Source organism: Brassica oleracea, chromosome C8 (genome assembly GCF_000695525.1).
Source record: "Brassica oleracea var. oleracea cultivar TO1000 chromosome C8, BOL, whole genome shotgun sequence".
NCBI classification, from domain to species: domain Eukaryota; kingdom Viridiplantae; phylum Streptophyta; class Magnoliopsida; order Brassicales; family Brassicaceae; genus Brassica; species Brassica oleracea.
Window position 1 is genome coordinate 5,762,580 of NC_027755.1, and position 18,579 is coordinate 5,781,158.

Below are 18,579 nucleotides of genomic sequence, written 5' to 3' on the forward strand. Positions count from 1 at the left end.
ATCAAAAGAAGACTAAGAAAATAAGAAGCATGTTTGCGATGAATTATTATTTAATTAGAGTTCAAGTGTTTTACAAATCAGGACTATTTTATTACTATAAAAAATATGGTAATAGTTATTAGCAAAAAAATTAACTTATGATTTTCATACTTTGTTATAGAATATATACATATTTACATGTTTCTATTTTTTGATCGGTTTTATTCGGTTTATTCGGTTTTATCGGTTATATACCGAACGATATCCAAATCCTACGTTTTTTTAAAAATCATATTCATTCGGTTTGTATGGTATATACCAAATCCAAACCATATTATCTATTTCGGTTTCGTTCAGTTCGGTACAGTTCGGTACGGTTCGGTTTTGCCATATTGAACAGCCCTAGAAAATACAGATGAGTGTTAGCCTAACTATTTTCCATCTCCATTAGATCTGTTTAAATAGAAATGAGTTGATCATATACAATGGCTAGGGGATATAATCTTTAAAAGAGTAAGAAGAGTGTTTGAGTTGATCATAATAATAAGTCCAACAAGTTTTTAAAACATTAATATAAAAACTTTTAGCAAAAGAGAGCGTTGATATAGTTTAAGCATAGGTCCAATAGGACTTAAACGTCTAGATCATATGTCCGAAAAGTTTTTAAAATAGTATAGTTTTTTAACGCTGATTTATTAGGATATTATAATTATAAAAAAAATACATAGACGACTCGACAACCGACAATACTACTTGTCTTATAAGGATCTATGTCTAACTGCATCACCAGAACCGCTCTATGAAGATCTACGCCTGACTGGGTTTACTAGCACCATGTCGAAGATCCTTTGTACGTCTTTCCACCATAGCTTGCATAATTGTTTAATAAATCTTTTTTCCGGAAATTGAAATCTGGATCTGCTGGTGTAGAAGCATTAATGAACCCTTAACCAAACCACTGGACTAAGGGGACTTCCACAAAAAAAATAGTATAGTTTAAAAAAATGATTAACAAATATGTATATTGTTTGATTCTCATATAATACCGGTGTATAACATCCATCTCACGTAAAATTTAAAGTGATTATGTTTTTTTTTTTTTTTGTAAAAGGATATTCTATTTAAATTGCATGAGAAATCAAAAGTCTTACAGCGTTTAAATACAGTAGGCCAAGTGACCTTACATATCCAAAAGATACAAACTTGAATCAGAATTAATTTTAAGTGGAGGAGTAGTCAGGTTGCAAACCAAAGCTGGAGAAGAGATGATGAGAACTTGGGTCTGTCAATCCTTAAACTGGAAGCTCTGTTTTTAACAGTTAGTTTGATCTGTCTTACCAACTCAGCAGATGATGAGAAATGGGCGTTGTGTAGTCGGTTGTTCCTCTCTGTCCAAAGAGTATAAAGAGTCGCTTGCCAGCACAAGAGAAGCAGAGTCTTGAGGACCTTGTTTGGTGGATGTTGTTGAAACTGAAGTAGTAGTGGTTGCCACTGTCTAGAAGAAGAGAATCCGCACTTTGCTGCGATAATGTTCCAAATTTCCCATGTGAAGTTGCATTCAAAAAAGCAATGTGTAATTGACTCATCTCCAACATTGCAGTAGAGGCATTTTGGGTCTGTTTGCAGTCCCCAACTAAGAATTCTATCACGAGTGGGGCACCTATTTTTAACCATCAGCCAGGTTAAGAACATATGTTTTGGGATACCTCCAGAGAACCATACCTCCTTGTGCCAGGGAACCGTTGGGGAAGAGGGACAGAGCAGTTTATAGATCGATCCTGTATGGAACCTGATTTCTTTCTGATTCCCAGGCCACCATTCAAGTTCATCCTCATGATCATTAAGAGTCAAAGTGGATAGATGAGAAAGTACCTGCAGTTGTCTGTCCTAGCGTGCGTTTGGGACGACCCAAGCACCATTCTCCCAAAGTTCAGCAATGGTAGCATTTCTGTTAACCGGGAAGCGCACCACGGTAGACGTTTGAAGATAGTCAGACAACTTTCCATACGGAGACCAGTTCGTAGACCAGAAGTATGACGTTTCTCCGTTTTGAACATTCTTCCTAATCCAAGGGTAGATGAGTTCCCTAGCATCAAGTAGTTTGTTCACTAGCCAAGAGTGTTTTTGCCTTGTATTGATCACCCAGAACAATTCAATATCACCTTCTAGTATTTCAGCTCTGAACCATGAAGACCAGATTGATTGTTTGGAGAAGAACAGCAACCAAATCATTTTCAGAGCACAAGCCCTATTCCAAGCCTCTAAATTTCTCAGAGATAAGCCTCCTTTATCTTTCGCTAGGCAGCAAGTTTCCCATGCAACCTTTGCAGTTGCAGTGGCAGTGATATCTCCTTTCCAAAGGAATTTAGTACATAATGAATCGATTTCACGTATAACAGCCTTTGGGATGATAAAGGAACTTGTCCAGAAGTTTGTGATACCATTGATGACAGAGGTGACCAATTGCAGTCTTCCAGCGTAGGTTAACTTCTTTACTGTCCAGGAACGCAACTTTGTTTTAATCGACTGGAGCAAGGGAGCACACTGAGATAGTGAGATCTTTTTTGTGTGCAAAGGGACTCCTAGATATCGGATAGGAAGCACTCCAGATGAAAGTCCCGTATGAGTCTTGATGTCCTCCACCTCTGCGTCGGATAAACCAGCAGCAAAAAACGAAGTTTTTTTAAGACTGATCGCTAGCCCAGAACGTTTCTCAAAATCTTTTAACACACCAAGAATGGGCTGGATTGAGGAGAGAGAACCATCAGAGAAAATGAGAAGGTCGTCAGCGAATGAGAGATGAGTAAGTTTGGTTTTTTCACAGCGAGGGTGGTACTGAAACGATCCAGTTGCCGCTGCTCTTTCCAGAGCAAGTGAGAGGCAATTCATCACCAGAACAAAGAGGTAAGGGGAGAGAGGATCTCCTTGCCTTAGACCTCTTTTCCCTTTAAAATAACCATAAGTAGACCCATTGAAAGCCACCGAGAAAGAAGGAGTGCACACGCAAGCCTCCAACCAACGAATCAGCGCCTCCGGAATGTTGTAGCTCCTCAAGCAAGCGAAAAGAAACTCCCATCTAACAGTATCGAAAGCTTTTGCAATGTCTACCTTGATAGTGATCCTCTTTTGTCCTCCCCTCCTATGGTAACCTTGGACAATCTCAGAAGCGAGCAGAGTATTCTCAATCAACAACCTGCCTTGGACAAACGCAGTCTGATTTGGGTTCTTGCAGCCAGTTGTGAGAAGCTGAGATAGTATGTAGAACTTGAGGGGCCAGGATAGTTTGAAAGTGAGCGATAGCTGCAGTACTTATAAGATCCGGGTCTGTAATGATTGTGCCATTTGAGAGGGTTATCGACCTGATAGCATTTTGAGATGCACGGGCCGCTGCGACGCTCTGATAGAAAGGTGTGTTATGGTCGCCTAGTCTGAGCCAGTTCACCCTCGATTTTTGCTGAAAGAATGAATCCTCAATCCCACGCAGGAAGTGATAGTTTTCTTGGAGTTATCTCTCCTCGTTAAATAAGGTAGTAGATGGAGCCGCCATTGCTTGTACCTGCACCAGTTTCAATAAATTATTAGCCTCACACACTCTTTTTTGAATATCAGAGAAACTCTCATGGTGAAGTGTTTTAAGGGAACGCTTAATATTTTTTAGTTTGAAACCCAGCGAAGATAGATCAAATGCTTTGCTTCCGGCCAGAGTCCATGCAGCCTCAGTCGAAGATAAAAAGTTAGGGTGGCTAGTAAGGTGGTTGAAGAATTTAAAGGGCTTAGTACAAGAGGTTGGGAGGGGGCAGGCAAGGTTTACAACACATGGTGAGTGGTCTGAGAATTCATGGGGGAGGAAGGTGGCTATGCTGTTAGGGAAATTCCTGATCCACTGATTGTTCACCATAGCTCTGTCTAGCTTCTTTGTAACCGGATTTTCCGGACTTTTGTTGGTCCAGGTTCGGGCATTGCCCTGAAATCGGAGGTCCTCGATTCCAATGTCCAGAAGAAAGTCCCTTAGCTCCACCATATCAGCAGTAAGATGATTTACTGTTGGAGAGGAGTGCTCAGCTTGATGAATTATCTGGTTTAGATCTCCTCCTATCAACCAGCTCTGATCTTCCAAATAGTAGGTTTGCTGAACCTCAACCAAACCACTCCAAAGGTCAAGCCTCTCTTCTCTAATGTTTGAAGCGTATATAGCCGAGAAGAAGAAATGCTGACCAGTTTGGAGGGTGATCTTACAGGTGAGAGACTGCCTTGTTTGGTGGATCTCTTGGACCGAGACTGAGTCCTTCCAAATAATAATAATCCTACCATCCTCATCAGTGTTGTGGTTTGAGATGTATCTCCATCCCGGACAAAGGGTAGATAGTAACTGATTCAAGTTTGGTTCTTTTATATGGGTTTCCAAAAGGGCACCTATAAATGGCTGATGAGATGAGAGCCATTGCGCAAAAGGTCGGTGCTTAGCCGAGTCGTTTATACCTCGGACATTCCAAAAAAATAGATTTGTACACATTAAAGATTGTTGGGAGGCACTCCTTGGGGAAGGAGAGCACCCACAACAGGGTAAGATTCGTCAGTAGAGGGGTAACTGGGTGATGAGAGATGTGAAAGGTTTATATCAAGAGGAGGGTGAAAAGGAGTTTTGTCAGGGGGAACAGAGGTTGAAGGGGCGGTTGGCGGGAGGAGGGGAGGCTTTGAGATAGAGGAGTTTGAGAGGGGCGCAAAAGGATTGTAGTAGCTGGGATTTTTTATCGGAGGAGGATGGGTGGTTAGTTTTGCAAACTGTTTTTTTCTTTCTTTTTGGTGACTCCCATTTATGGTTTTTATTTATACTTTTTATTATTTAATTATAATATTTTTATTTTATATTCAAAAGAGAAATAAATTTTCTTTCAAACAATATTTTTAAAATTTGTATTTTTTAAAAAAATAATCAATTTAAATTGTTATTATCATTGAATATAATTATTTTTGAAATAATTTAAGTTTTCATTTACATCAAAACTTATCATATTTACATCAAAACTTATCATATTTTAGGATAATTTTAATTTAAAATGTAATTTTCATATTTTTCTAACAAATTCTAAAAATATTTTTTAAATATTTTGTTATAAGTTTTAAAAAAATATTGAGTTGCATTTCAAATAAAAAAGTAAATATATTAAAAATATTCTAATTAAAATATGTAAAATTTAATATAGTTTTAAATAAATGGTCAAAAAAAATAACACATAAAAAAAAATCATGATTTTTGTTAACTGGGTGGATCATTATTTATATAATATCGCACGTGAAAGAAAATTTTTGTTTTTACAATTATCTAATTAACTCTATATACTCATTTTTTTTTATTTTTTTATATGATATCACACATTCTTAAAAAAAATAGATAGTTTAAAATGCAAAAAAAAATATTTACTTAATGAATATAATATAAACGAATATTACAAATACATCATTTAATAAAATAAATAATTAAAAACTGAAAATTCATATCCGCGCGCGGTCTAGTTCATTTTATTTCTAAAGGGTTGAAAACAATATATTTGTTTTTTTTATGTAAGTCAAACGTGATTTGGAAGAGATATTATATGCCATTAAGGGAACTGAACTTTTAGGTAAGAGATATACGTTTAGTATGTAAATTAAATTTTTATTAATATTCTAAAATCTCTATATTAAAGGTCAGTGGCATTTGATTGTAAATTAGTGTTAATTTCTAATTGTATTTTAGTTTTAATAGATTAAATGGATGTTCCAGAAGAACAGTAAATGTTTTTAGCATGGTGAATATAGTCGATGGACATGTTATAGTTTGGGAGTTTAACTCGAAATTCTCTATCACTCTTAAAAAAGTTTCTCTTTCTCCTCATAATAAAAAACTGTTTCTTTATGTATTTATTTTAAATTCAAAATGTGGTCAAAGACTCTAATTCCCTTCATTTAATCATTTATTTACAAGTTCCAACCAGCCCAATACAAGCCCATCGGGTCCAAACCAAACCCAGGCGGATCTGTTAAACAAAACAAAGCATTTTTGTTCCTTCTCTTCCCATTTTCTCTAAGTCACAACTTCCTTACTCTCTGTTCTCTAAGGCGACGGCGAGGAACCCTAAATCCGCGATTCTCTTCGTTTCCTCTTCATTCTCCAACGAAATCGACGCTCCAACCATGGTCTTCATCTTCCTCCTAACTTCGTACATTGTGGTAAGTGTTTTTTTGGTCTCATTGATTTGGTCGGATTTTGAAATTAGGTTTAAAATTGGGGAAAATAGTAACTTTGAAAAGGGCAAGGGAAAATCGTGTTTTTCCTATGAAATTAGGAAAAAAAGATGGTGAAATATTAAATTAGGTCAATGTTATTATGTGAAGATGATATATGGAAGGAGAGCGAAATGTGTTGCGTAGTTGTGGGCTTTTGACTGGTTTAGTTCAATCGAAATTCTTGAATGGCATGATAAAAGGTCGGAACCATGTTAAAAGAATAACTTTGCTTTGAATTCAGATAAATGGTGTTTTATGAATCTGGTGTGTTTTACTTTGTGTATATTATGTATATATGAGTTCGTGGGGAACCTTAATCGATGTTGCTATGCGGTTTGCATTTAGAGTAATTGAATTGTTGTGTTTGTAACATCTTGTACATGAAATGGAGGGACGAAAAAGAAAGCGTCCATCTACTAGAGGTGGAGTCTCCACTAGAGCTAGAAAGGTGGTCTCAGATGGGAATGAGCCGGTAGGAGGTAGGAGAAGATGTAGTCCATCAAGAGAGTACTCCAATGAGAGATACAACTGTAGTTTTGCTCTCACTTGATTCCGAAAGTGAAGACATGCCTGCTGTACCATCTAAGGTATTTTTTGCATTCATTTTAATCATTGTTAGTGAGAAACTCATACTAGTTTTAGTAGTCTTACTAGTTTTACTAGTCTTGCTAGTTCTAATAGTTTTGCTAGTCTAACTAGGTTGACTAGTAAAGAATAACTAGTTCTATATATTTTGATTGCAGGCAAGGCAACCAGCGCAGCCCCATGAATTTTACTTCACGAGCACGGAGTACACGAAGACTTGCAAGATTCAAACCAAGGGCTATGTGAACAAGACAATCGATGTGATCAAGAAGCTTAAGGACAAAGTTAAATTGTTCACAAGCCATCCTCAGTTTTAGCATTTCTTCCACATGCCTGATGAACAATATCTAAAGCTCCAAGGAATGTGTATGTTACTCATGCGTACCATTTCTACTGGAGAAGAAGATGTTGCATGGTTTGCGGTGAATGGTGTTCCCATCCGCTATTCTATGAGGGAGCATGCAATCATGTTTAGCATGATTATCCGATGAGATATTTGAAACTCGGGAGTTCTAAGTTTGTGGATTATTACTTCGGTGGAGAAGAGAAGATCACCATAAAAGATGTGAAGCAGAAGTTGTTGTCTATGAAGGCATGTAATGATAGATTGAAGATGGATGTCTTTTTCTTCCTTGGTTGGGTTATCAGAGGAAATCCAAAGGATTGTGGATCTATAGACTCATTCATCTGAAGGATTGTGGAAGATTTGGATGCTTGCTGAACATTTCCTTGGGGTCGTCTAACATTTGAGGATGCAATAAAGGATATTAAGCATATGATGGGGCTTCTGAAGGGTGAAGTGCATGTGGCATGCGACTTTCCTGGATTCATAATTCCGTTAGAGGTTAAGAATACAATTTATTAAAATTTTAGTTGTTTTATAACCGAAAATCTGAGACTATGACACTTTATTTGTGTAGGTCTTGGCTTTTGAGTGTATTCCGAAGCTGAGAATTTTTTTTTACTCTCTTCACACAGCCCTTGTGAAGACTGTCCTAAGATATGCAAGAGCTAGTTTACAAAGAGTAGTATGAGGGGTTATCCTTTGGAAGAGATATATGATGCGCTTGGAAAAACAAAGGTACATGTTTATACTTTTTAGTAGAAACTAGCAGAATATAATATTTAAACTGATCTTGTTGATTATTTTATTTTCAGGTTATTAACAATGTGTTGGTTCCAACTGTGGGTGAGGAAACTTTTCTGGCTCGTATTATCGATGAGGAGCCAAAGTATCATCGTGACGGCAGCACAAGTGATACATGGAACTACTAGTTAAATGTGAAGCAGAAGAAAATTTGGTGGAAAAAACTTTATGAGTTAGATGTTGACGCACGAGTATTTACAAAGAAGAAAGAAAAAGAAAATGTGATGTTTGTAAAAGGATCATCTTCTAATTCTGGTTTGGAGTTAAGCTTGAAAGGTCTGGAAGAGAGGATGCAAGTTGTTTAATTCGTCAACCGAAAGAAACCCTGCATTAACACATCTTTTAGACATTTTCGTTTCCACAGGAGGCACAAGTTTTAGTGTGGGCGGTAGTTCAACTGTCTCCTTCCTATGTTTGTTAAACCATTCACCCATTTTTGCAATGATGACATCAAACATTGGTAGTAAGGTGTACTTTCTTGGGCCCTTAATAACACCATTAAAAGATTCTACTGAATTGGTGGTGTCAACATCGTACTTATCTCCTTCAAAGTAACATCTAGCCTATTTCCTCTCTTCAACACTTTTGTGAAGATACTCCGCTGCACTCGGATACTTCCTGCGGAAAGCATGATAAAGGTCCATGAACTCAGCCTTTGTATAAGCGTGAGCGCACTCTCTAAACTTAAATGCACAATTATCTTTGTTGTTACGAATGTGTCCTTTAACATTCTGAGACAAATACCATATACAATACCCATGAACGGCCTGAGGGAACACTAGACTTACTGTCTTGATCAAACTTTTGTTTCTATCTGAAAGAAACACCAATCCAGGGACATCGGATATCACTGATTTCAACTGCTCTGTAAACCATATCCATCAATCATCTTTCTCACCATCTGCAACACCAAACGCAATTGGGTAGTGGTGATGATTGGGATCCTGAGCAGTCGTAACAAGTAGAACTCCACCATAAACATTCTTTAATTGTGTTGCATCGACAATGAAGACTTTCCTCATCTTGAGGAACCCTTGTATGCTAGCTCCCAAAGCAAAAAAAAAAAAAAATACTTCAATTTTTTGGCCCTATCCACAACCACACTAGTTACTGTGTCAGGATTCGTCTGCTCCAGCATGTACATATAACAATATAATAAAGCAATACTCTCTACTGGACTTCCTCGCACTTTATTAGTAGCTAGTCTTCTTCCTCTCCAAAGCGTTGTGTATGATACATCCACAGCAACCCTGTGATGAACCAAATCGATCATAGCATTGGGAGCTGGTGTGTCAATTCTTCTGGGATAATCTAGAGCCAAATTAGATGCAAGGATTTGTGGTGTGCGTCTCCATCTATTAGGCAGTGTTCTTGTAGTAACAACAAAACATCTATGCTGCTTGATATAACTTGTAACCGTCCAAAGATCTGAATTCATCAACTTTGCAACACGCACAAACTACTTGCAGCCTTCTTTTGCTCCTCAGAATTTTATCACATATCTCTTAGTATCCGACTTAATTACATCATACTTAAAACACTTCTGATGTGAAGCCGTCTGAATATGAACTTTTGCTGCCTCCTTGGTTATAAATTATTGACCTAAAATCAAATCCATACCATCATTTTTGGTTCATGATAGACAACTGGTGCGACTTCAACTGATGGTCTTTCTTCTATATCTTCAAACACATGCTCATCTCTTTCGGTGAAATTCTCATGCATCTCAATGTCTTCGTAAAATGTGAGCACACCACCATTGCCTTCATTATCATTTGCATCATTCTCGGTACTATCTTCATAACAACCCTCTGTCTCAGTAGCCTCTGTATCAGTACCCTCTGTATCAGTAGCCTTTGCATCAGTAGCCTCTGTATCAGTAGCCTCTGTATCATCCTCTTCTGAAAGTTTCACTTCTACATTGTTGAACTCACATGTAGAACACTTCTACACTTCTCATGATTAACTTGCAGTGGATATCCAAAAACGTCTTCATCATTCCAGATATATGATTTTTTTTGTTTGAATACAATACTATTGGAAAGTAACTAATCTTCGCTTCCATATTAGATCCATCTACCTTTATCTTTCTGCAAATACCCTCAATCAAAGCAGATTATGTGGCATCATCCACTCATTTCTTCAACACAATAGTGTGAATTTCATATTCTTCTTCATTATCTCCCGATATCCATTATATTTCAGCACATCCTTCATATAATATCCCCGTAGTAAAAAAAATGATTGTGCAAGGCGGATTTTACATTTTTCATGAATTAAAATGGAATTATCATTACAATTAGCATTATTAACAATCTTAAAATTAATTCCCACACTATACAGGCTTCTCTTACTAATACAAATCCATTTCAGTACTATACATAGTAATACTAGTTGAACTTGTAAACATAGTAATATCAGTAATACCAGTAAAACCGTTTTGCCTTTGTAAATACTAGTTCTCTTAGTAATACCCGGAAATTATTCTTGCATTAATTAATCAACTTTTTAGGACAATTTCCCTCAGATTATACATTACCCATGATATATATAAATCATCTTAATGAAATTACACACAAAAAATCATCACAACGAACATAAAATATACTCTATAAACACAGTTTTCAAAATCCTTTTTAATCTCTTAAAATTTGCATTGAATCTTTTTTTTTTTACACTAACCGAGATATACACTTCTTTTTAATAGTATTCCAGCAAAAAATCATCAAAAATGGACATATAATATACCCGAAATCCATAAACACAATTTTCAAAATCGGTTTTAATCTCTCAAAACTTTCATCAATTCTTATTTTTTTAACGCTACCCATGATATACACAACATTTAAATGAATTTTCAGAAACAGTTACATCGAAAATGAACAAGAATTACCTGTTCTTCGAGCTTAAAATCGCCAATGGAGGGTGAGGAAGAAGAGCTTGTATGATGAGGATGAAAACATGTGGGCCAAATGAAATCTTATTGGTTAAGTTTGTCTTGTGGGCCATGGTGGTAGATGAATTATGGTTCGGTTTATTTAATTGAAGACATAAATGTATTTACGAGGTGGAATGATGTATAATAAATTAATGGAATGTTATATATAGAAGCACAATCACAAAGGATAGTGAGAATAGAGAGGAGATAAGGAGAATGAGTTTTTTTCAGGGACATATTAAGTTTAACTCCTATAGTTTGAAACATTCTAAATGATATTTGAAGCGTGATTTTGTCGGGTTATCTAGTTGTTATTTGTCTTAAGAACCATAAATTAATTATAGGCATGATGGATTAGCTAGGAAGGTATCAGACATCATTGGATTGTTATTGGAGAAGAATGTAGTCTAAAAGTGAAGGGGAATGATTGAATTCCAAAAAATAAGATCAACTTCAAATAATTTAGTTGTCTCAACGGTGTAGATCTTAGCCCTACATAAGTAATTCACATCATTATATTGAATTTGTTTGTTTTTCATATAAAAAAGATGACATTACTAGATTCAAGAAGCTATTTGGTTGTACACCCTCATTAAAAAAATAGGAAAGAAGATTGACTGAAAATTATATAGCATACTGATGGACCTGGTACGAAAATTATTATGTGAAAGAAATAAAATATCATTAGAAGCGGTATAAAATTTTGAGACAATTCATTGAATTTGTCATAATATGACCTAAGACAAATGATTTTTTAGAAAGTGCAATTCTAGTACAAAATCAACTATTCTAAGAGATACAACTACTTTTCAATTGGAGATCTTATAAAATTTTAATCTCAATTATGTGTAAGTAATCCATATTTAAAAGAGGAAGACAGCTAGAACTAAAATTCATTCACCAATATATTGTACTTATGTTCTTAAAATCAATAAAATACTACATTGATCTTTTTGATTGTTTTATATTTTTTTTTGTAGTACAAAGAATTCAATGTTATTTTATCCTAACATATCATGTGTGCCAAGACTCAATGATGAAATGGTGGATATATTAATAGATATGTGTAAATTTTAGAATTTTTAAATCACCTTGAAGTTCTTCAGATTTCATTGCTACTTTGTATTTTTGACTCCATTAATTGTCACAATTCACCAATTCTATATTCTATGTTGATGATGCAGCAACAACTATATGTTCCAACAAAAAGATCTAAACCATCTCACTTATTTGAGGTTTTGTTGAATTTTCTGACAAAACCTATACTTTTAATTATCTTTAAGATTTTTTAACGTTAAAACCCATCGACTAAGTTTGTTTTGAGTAAAAACTCATAAACTAACTTTATTTAATGAATTAAACTCTAACATGTCATAATTATCAATACTACAAGTAAATATTTTGTTTAGGAGTTTCTACATTAAGTAAACAAAGTTGAGGTATTTGACAATTAAAAATCTATTAAAAAAATCAAAATTTTATAATATTATCTAAAAATTAGTAATTTAAATTTTCAAAATTAGAATTTTTAATTTTTTTGTAAATATATGAGTTTGATGTGTTTTTTAACATCAACATTATATATGTATAAGTTAAAAATGTAAAAACCCAAAAGATATAATAAAAGTTACCTAAAGATTTATTATTACATTTTTATTAGATAAGATATAATTTTTATCATGTTTTCTTTTTTTATATTTTTAATATTTTAGTAATTTTATTACAGATAAATCTTTAGATAATTTTTGTTTTTTTGTTTTTTTGGTTTTTACTTTTTAAATTTATACATATATAATATTGATTTTAAAACAAATCATACTCATATATTTACAGAAATTTTTAAAAATGTTAATTTTGAAAATTAAGGTTACTAATTTTTAGTAATGTTATTATATTTTGGATTTTTATTTATTTTTAATGGTAAAACTCCTCAACTATGTTTACTTAATGTAGAAACTCCTAAACTAAAGACTTACCGGTAGTAATGGTAATTATTACAAGCGAGGGTTTAATTCATTAAATAAAGTTAATTTGAAGAATTATTTCGTTAAATACTTAATTCGGGGGTTTTTACCCAAAACAAACTTTGTTGGAGTTTTAACATTAAAAATAACCTTATCTTTATTATTCTACGAAATCCTTTTATTCCAACATCCCCCTATATATTAAATGAGAAGTCACTTTAGTGATTTCTTGTCACGTGACAATCATACAGACATTCTCAATAGAATTGAAATGATTTCATTGGTCGATTTTTTTTTTTAATAATTAAAACATCGATGTCTCTTTCTTCGATCTCTTTTTTCTTCGACTTTCACTACGAAGTCTCTTTCTTCGTTCTCTTTTTTCTGCAACGCCTAAAGCTTACAGAGATAGTGTCTTCCCTTTTTCGATATCTCTGATTCAGCAATCATCGAGCAGCCTCAACGCCAGGTCCCTCCCTCGCCCTTCTGTAGACGCTGCTCTGTTTTGAGACGCGATGACGATGTGAAGGTAGACAGAAAGTCGCTGGAGTTCGAACCCTGATCGTTTAATAGGGGTATGCGTCCTTTGTTCTACTGCAATACCTGCAATAAAGAACACATCAACGTCATATCCAGGTATTATTGTCTTCATTAGTACCCAATGAATATATTAATGTATATAAGATTGACATTATAGTCTTCTTGGTTTCATGTTTAAATTAACTGCCAATGTTAAAGACGATTCCGGTGAGGCAAACTTTCTTTTGTTTGATACCAACGCTCAGATGATTGTGCGTCGTACAGCTGCTGAACTATACGATGAGGTAGTTTTTGAAATTAACAGCTGCCAATAATTTGCCTAATAACATTCTTTTGTTTAACTCGCCTCTTTAATTTATGGTAGAATGAAGATCCCGACTTCTTACCAGAAGCAGTTAGCGACCTCTTTGGCAAGAGAATGCTTTTTGAAATTTCAGTTGATTCTGATAACATCAGAGGAAAGAGCTCTCAGTATCTTGTTCATTGTGCTAATGATGATCGTGAAATGATTGAGGAATTTGCAGCTTTGCCTCATAAACCGGTAATAAACTGGTTATGATTGGTTAAGTTTGACAGATACACCTAAGCCAATATTTTCTGCAATTCTCTTTATTTTTCAGGTTTTAATGTTGCTCGCCTCCGATGAGATTTCTGATGGTTCTGGTGGTTCTTCAGCAACTCCTGTGTCTAAAAGAAAAAGCAAAGGAGAGGAAGACAATGATGTTGAGGATCAACTCTCTGTCAAGAAGAAACAGGGTCAAAAGAAAATCAAGGGCGAGTGAAAATCTCCCATTGCGCTTTGGAACATTGTCAACTCAGCTTTTATTTTCAGACAATATGGCTTTGTCTTATTTCAGTATTGTTATCTCTTGGATTTGTCTTTTAATATTTTAGCTTGGGATTTGTTTTAATTTAAAAAAAAATTCTTTATGTTGAAACTGTTTTATTGGCTTTCGGTGTTATTCATTATTTTATTTCGAAGAAAAACATATTGTCTTCTCTTTTCTCTTTCGGTGTTCCACAGAATTACACATGATAATTGGCAAGTTTCGAAACAATTTTATCAAAATGATTGCAAAACAAAAGAGACAAATTTGTCTAATGACAACAGAAATATTACGTAATATTTTCATTACATTCTTAAAAAAAACGTGCCTGTAGTTCCATCATTTATAAAGTAAAGTCAATCATTTATTTAGAAAGTAAATAAATTAGAATTAATGTCAATCACCTATTTAGAAAGTAAATAAATTTCAGAATTAATGTCAAAGTAAAGTCAATCATTTATATATAAATGAAATTAAATACGGGTAGAGGATATACACATAATAATTTTACGGACCCAAGCTATGTTGAATATAGAAATTTACCTTGACGAACACACCATTTATAATAAAACGTTTATATAACAACAACACATATTTCAAGAATTGTACATTTTATTTTATATTATTTATGGATCATATTTCAATTTTTATCAAATTTTCTTATAATATGAACACTATTAATTTTTCCATATTTTGAATAGTTTAACAAATTGCACAGGGTACTTCTGAAAAAAAAGTTATGCGACTCGTTCTTTATTTCTACCATACTGCAACCAGAAGATTTGGGCACACCCTGTCTCAGCATTAAAACTCTCACTTGTCCCACTTTCTCCCACGTTGAAGATGCATGGTATATGTAAATATCAACTTCTTTGTACTTGCAATACATGGAAATCAATGAGTTCACTATCGAAGGTCCGTTTTCATCAAAATCCAACTCAACCGATATCACAGTATATTTTCATGCCCGCATAGAATGCGGACCAGTCACACCTAGTTCATTAATTAATTCCCTTTAGCTCTTAACAACATTAAACCTATCGAATCATTTCTATGTTTTCAGAATTATAGTTAATGCAATTTTAATTTAAAAAAAATATCATCGCATTATTGTAAACGTTTTGACTTCTCATATTAATAATGTCTACCTCCTATCTACCACACGTTAATTTATACTATCTAAATAATTAATTATATTTTTGTTATCGTATTTGTATTATGATATATTCACAAAACATTATTATCTAATAGTAATGACGAAATATAATTAAAGATGTGGTTTTAAAATAATGAAATATATAGCGTATGTACCAAATGCAAAATAGGTACTTATAGGATGATAGGTTTATATTATAAACAAAATATAAGATATAAAATACGTGGGAAAACGGCCATTTCATACCCAACATATCATGATATGTTCAATTCATACCCGATTTCTATAGCAGTGCCAAAACATACATTAACTTATATGGTTGTGCCAAAAGATACCCGACTTATAATTTTTTGGCGAAATCATACACCAGTCGCCACATCAGCTGTCATATCATCCACTTTTGTTCGCTTGGCTGCTACATCAGCTAATTTTGCTGACGAAGATGTCATGTCTACAAATTTTTTTTTGAAAAAACTAAATACTGTTTTTATAAAAATAAATTTATAAAAAATGTAAAATTTTATAAATTTTTATTATTTAGTAAAATTAACAAAAATTAATTAATTATTTAAATTTTAATTTTATATAAGAAATTTTATATAAGAGATAGATCCTATCACAAACCGTCCTTATAAGAGTTATATATGTATGGTAATGATTCAAATTCAATGTTAGTGTTATCGTCTTGTTATTCTTTATTAATCATGGGTATGTTATCATAATTTGTTTTTTTAAATGTAAACACAACCATGATTAATCAATAGTAACACGACTCCAACACTAGTATTTAATTTGAATAATTACAACAAATATATAACTCTTAAAAATTAAAATTTAAATAATTAATTAATTTTTGTTAATTTTAATAAATAATAAAAATTTATAAAATTTTACATTTTCTATAAATTTAGTTTTATAATAACACTATTTAATTTTTTTCAAAAAAAAAATTTGTACACATGATATCCTCGTCAGCAACGTAGCATCCACGCGAACAAAAGTGGATGATGTGGCAGCTGATGTGGCGACTAGTGTATGATTTCGCCAAAACATTATAAGTCGGGTATGTTTTGGCATGGCCATATAAGTTCAGGTATGTTTTGGCACTGATACATAAGTCGGGTATGAATTGAACATATCGTGATATGTTGGGTATGAAATGACCGTTTTCCCTAAAATACGTATACCTTAAACTTTAATAAAATTAAAATTCTTTTGAATACTTAAGTCAAAATTTAAACATGTGTGGAAATAAAGATATTTAGTTACATTTAAATTTTTAATCCCCAAATAATCGATACCAATAATATCTAGTTTAAGACTCTCAACAAAATCCAACTTATAAAATACATAATACAACTGAGTAAAGAAAATGATTTCAATTAATTATACGTATTTTGACAATAAAATATCCCTTCTTAGTAATTAAAATATCTAATCTTTACAAATACCTAACAATGAGGATATATTTTCTTTTTGTTATAAATCATATTGTGGATGTCCATAACCGGCCCATACTTAGAGAGAGAGAGTCGGCGGTGATAAGAGAGAGAGAGAGAGAGTCGGCGGTGATGAGAGAGAGAGAGAGAGAGAGTCGGCCAACCCTAGTTTCATTGGTTTATGATTTGTACTATTTCCATATTTGTATTTCCTTTCTTTAATCTTTCTATTATTCTATGACGGTGTAATTCCCTATATATAAAGGGTTTCTTATGATTCAGATTAATAAGGATAAGATTCTATTCTCCTAAGTTTCACAACACATTATCAGCACGATTACTCTGAAAACTTACGCTAAAAAATTCGAACCCAAAAACCCGACGATCTAAACCCTAGCCGGCTTGAACCCTAATCCTGATCGAGAAACCCTTTTCACCCCGTATCCAAGGCGTTCCCGATCCCGTGTTCAGCAAGGACAGCTCGCGTCCTGGTCTTAGCTTGGACAGCTCTCATCCAATGATCCTTAGCAAGCTCCGGTACGCGATCTGATACTCAGCTCGATACTCAGCTCGTTCGCGTTCCCGATCTTAGCTTCAATCCGTTCGCGACCCGATCAACACAAGGATAATTCGCGACCTGTTCCAGCTCATGATCAGCAACGTTCCAGCTCGTTCGCGACCTCCTCTCATTAGTGGTCCATTCAACCCGACTTGAGGTTAAGGTAATCCTTAAACCCTAATCGAAACCCTAAGGTAATAGATCAAAACCCCAATGAGTAAAATCGAAACTAATGATCATAAGATCAAAACCATAAAACCTTAAACCCTAATCGAAACCTTAATGTTTTGAATTGAAACCTTAATGATCTAATATTAAAATCGATCCAAACTCTAAAAGCTAAAACATGTTCGATTTTTATCCAAAACCCTAATGATCTAATGATTAAAATTGAAATTGAATAATTGCTTGATCTGTTTGAGTGTTTTGAAACTGAACTTAGAAACCATTTGCTAGGATTACTAAATTCAAACTTAAATCTGATTGATTGATTAAAATTAAATATGATCACATAGAAATCGTATTTCTAGCTTTGATTACTTGAAATTAAAATCGATAACTTGAAACTGAACTGCTTGATCTGATTGATATTTAAAATCGCATGATAGATTGCTTGTTCTTCACACGTTTTCAACTTATTCAAAACCCTAAATCGAATTTGACTGATTGAATATGATCCGTTGATAGTAATCAAATCTTGATGCATACTTGATTGTTTGATTGCAATTACACTTAGAATTCGTATGAACATATAGAAACCGAATGATAGGATTGATCATATTTTGTCTTAGCCGTGCGGCTTGTTTGCATCATGCATGCATAATCGTATGAACCGATTGCATATAGAAACCAAGCTTGATCATCTCCTGTTTGGCTGTGAGGCTTGTATGCATCATATACGAATGATCTGTTTGCATCATACCTAGATAACCGAATGATAATTGCTTGAACATTACACTTTTAAAAATCTAAATTATAAAACATATGATTTCAGATGTCGAAAATCAACAACTTGGATTTTGCTGCCCTAAATCTCTCTGGAGATAATTACTTGCAATGGACACTTGATGCTAAGATCATCCTGAAATCCAAGAGACTCGGTGAATGTATCACCGAGGACAATAATGCTAGTGAGAAAGATAGATATAGAGCCATCTTGATCATTCGCCATCATCTAA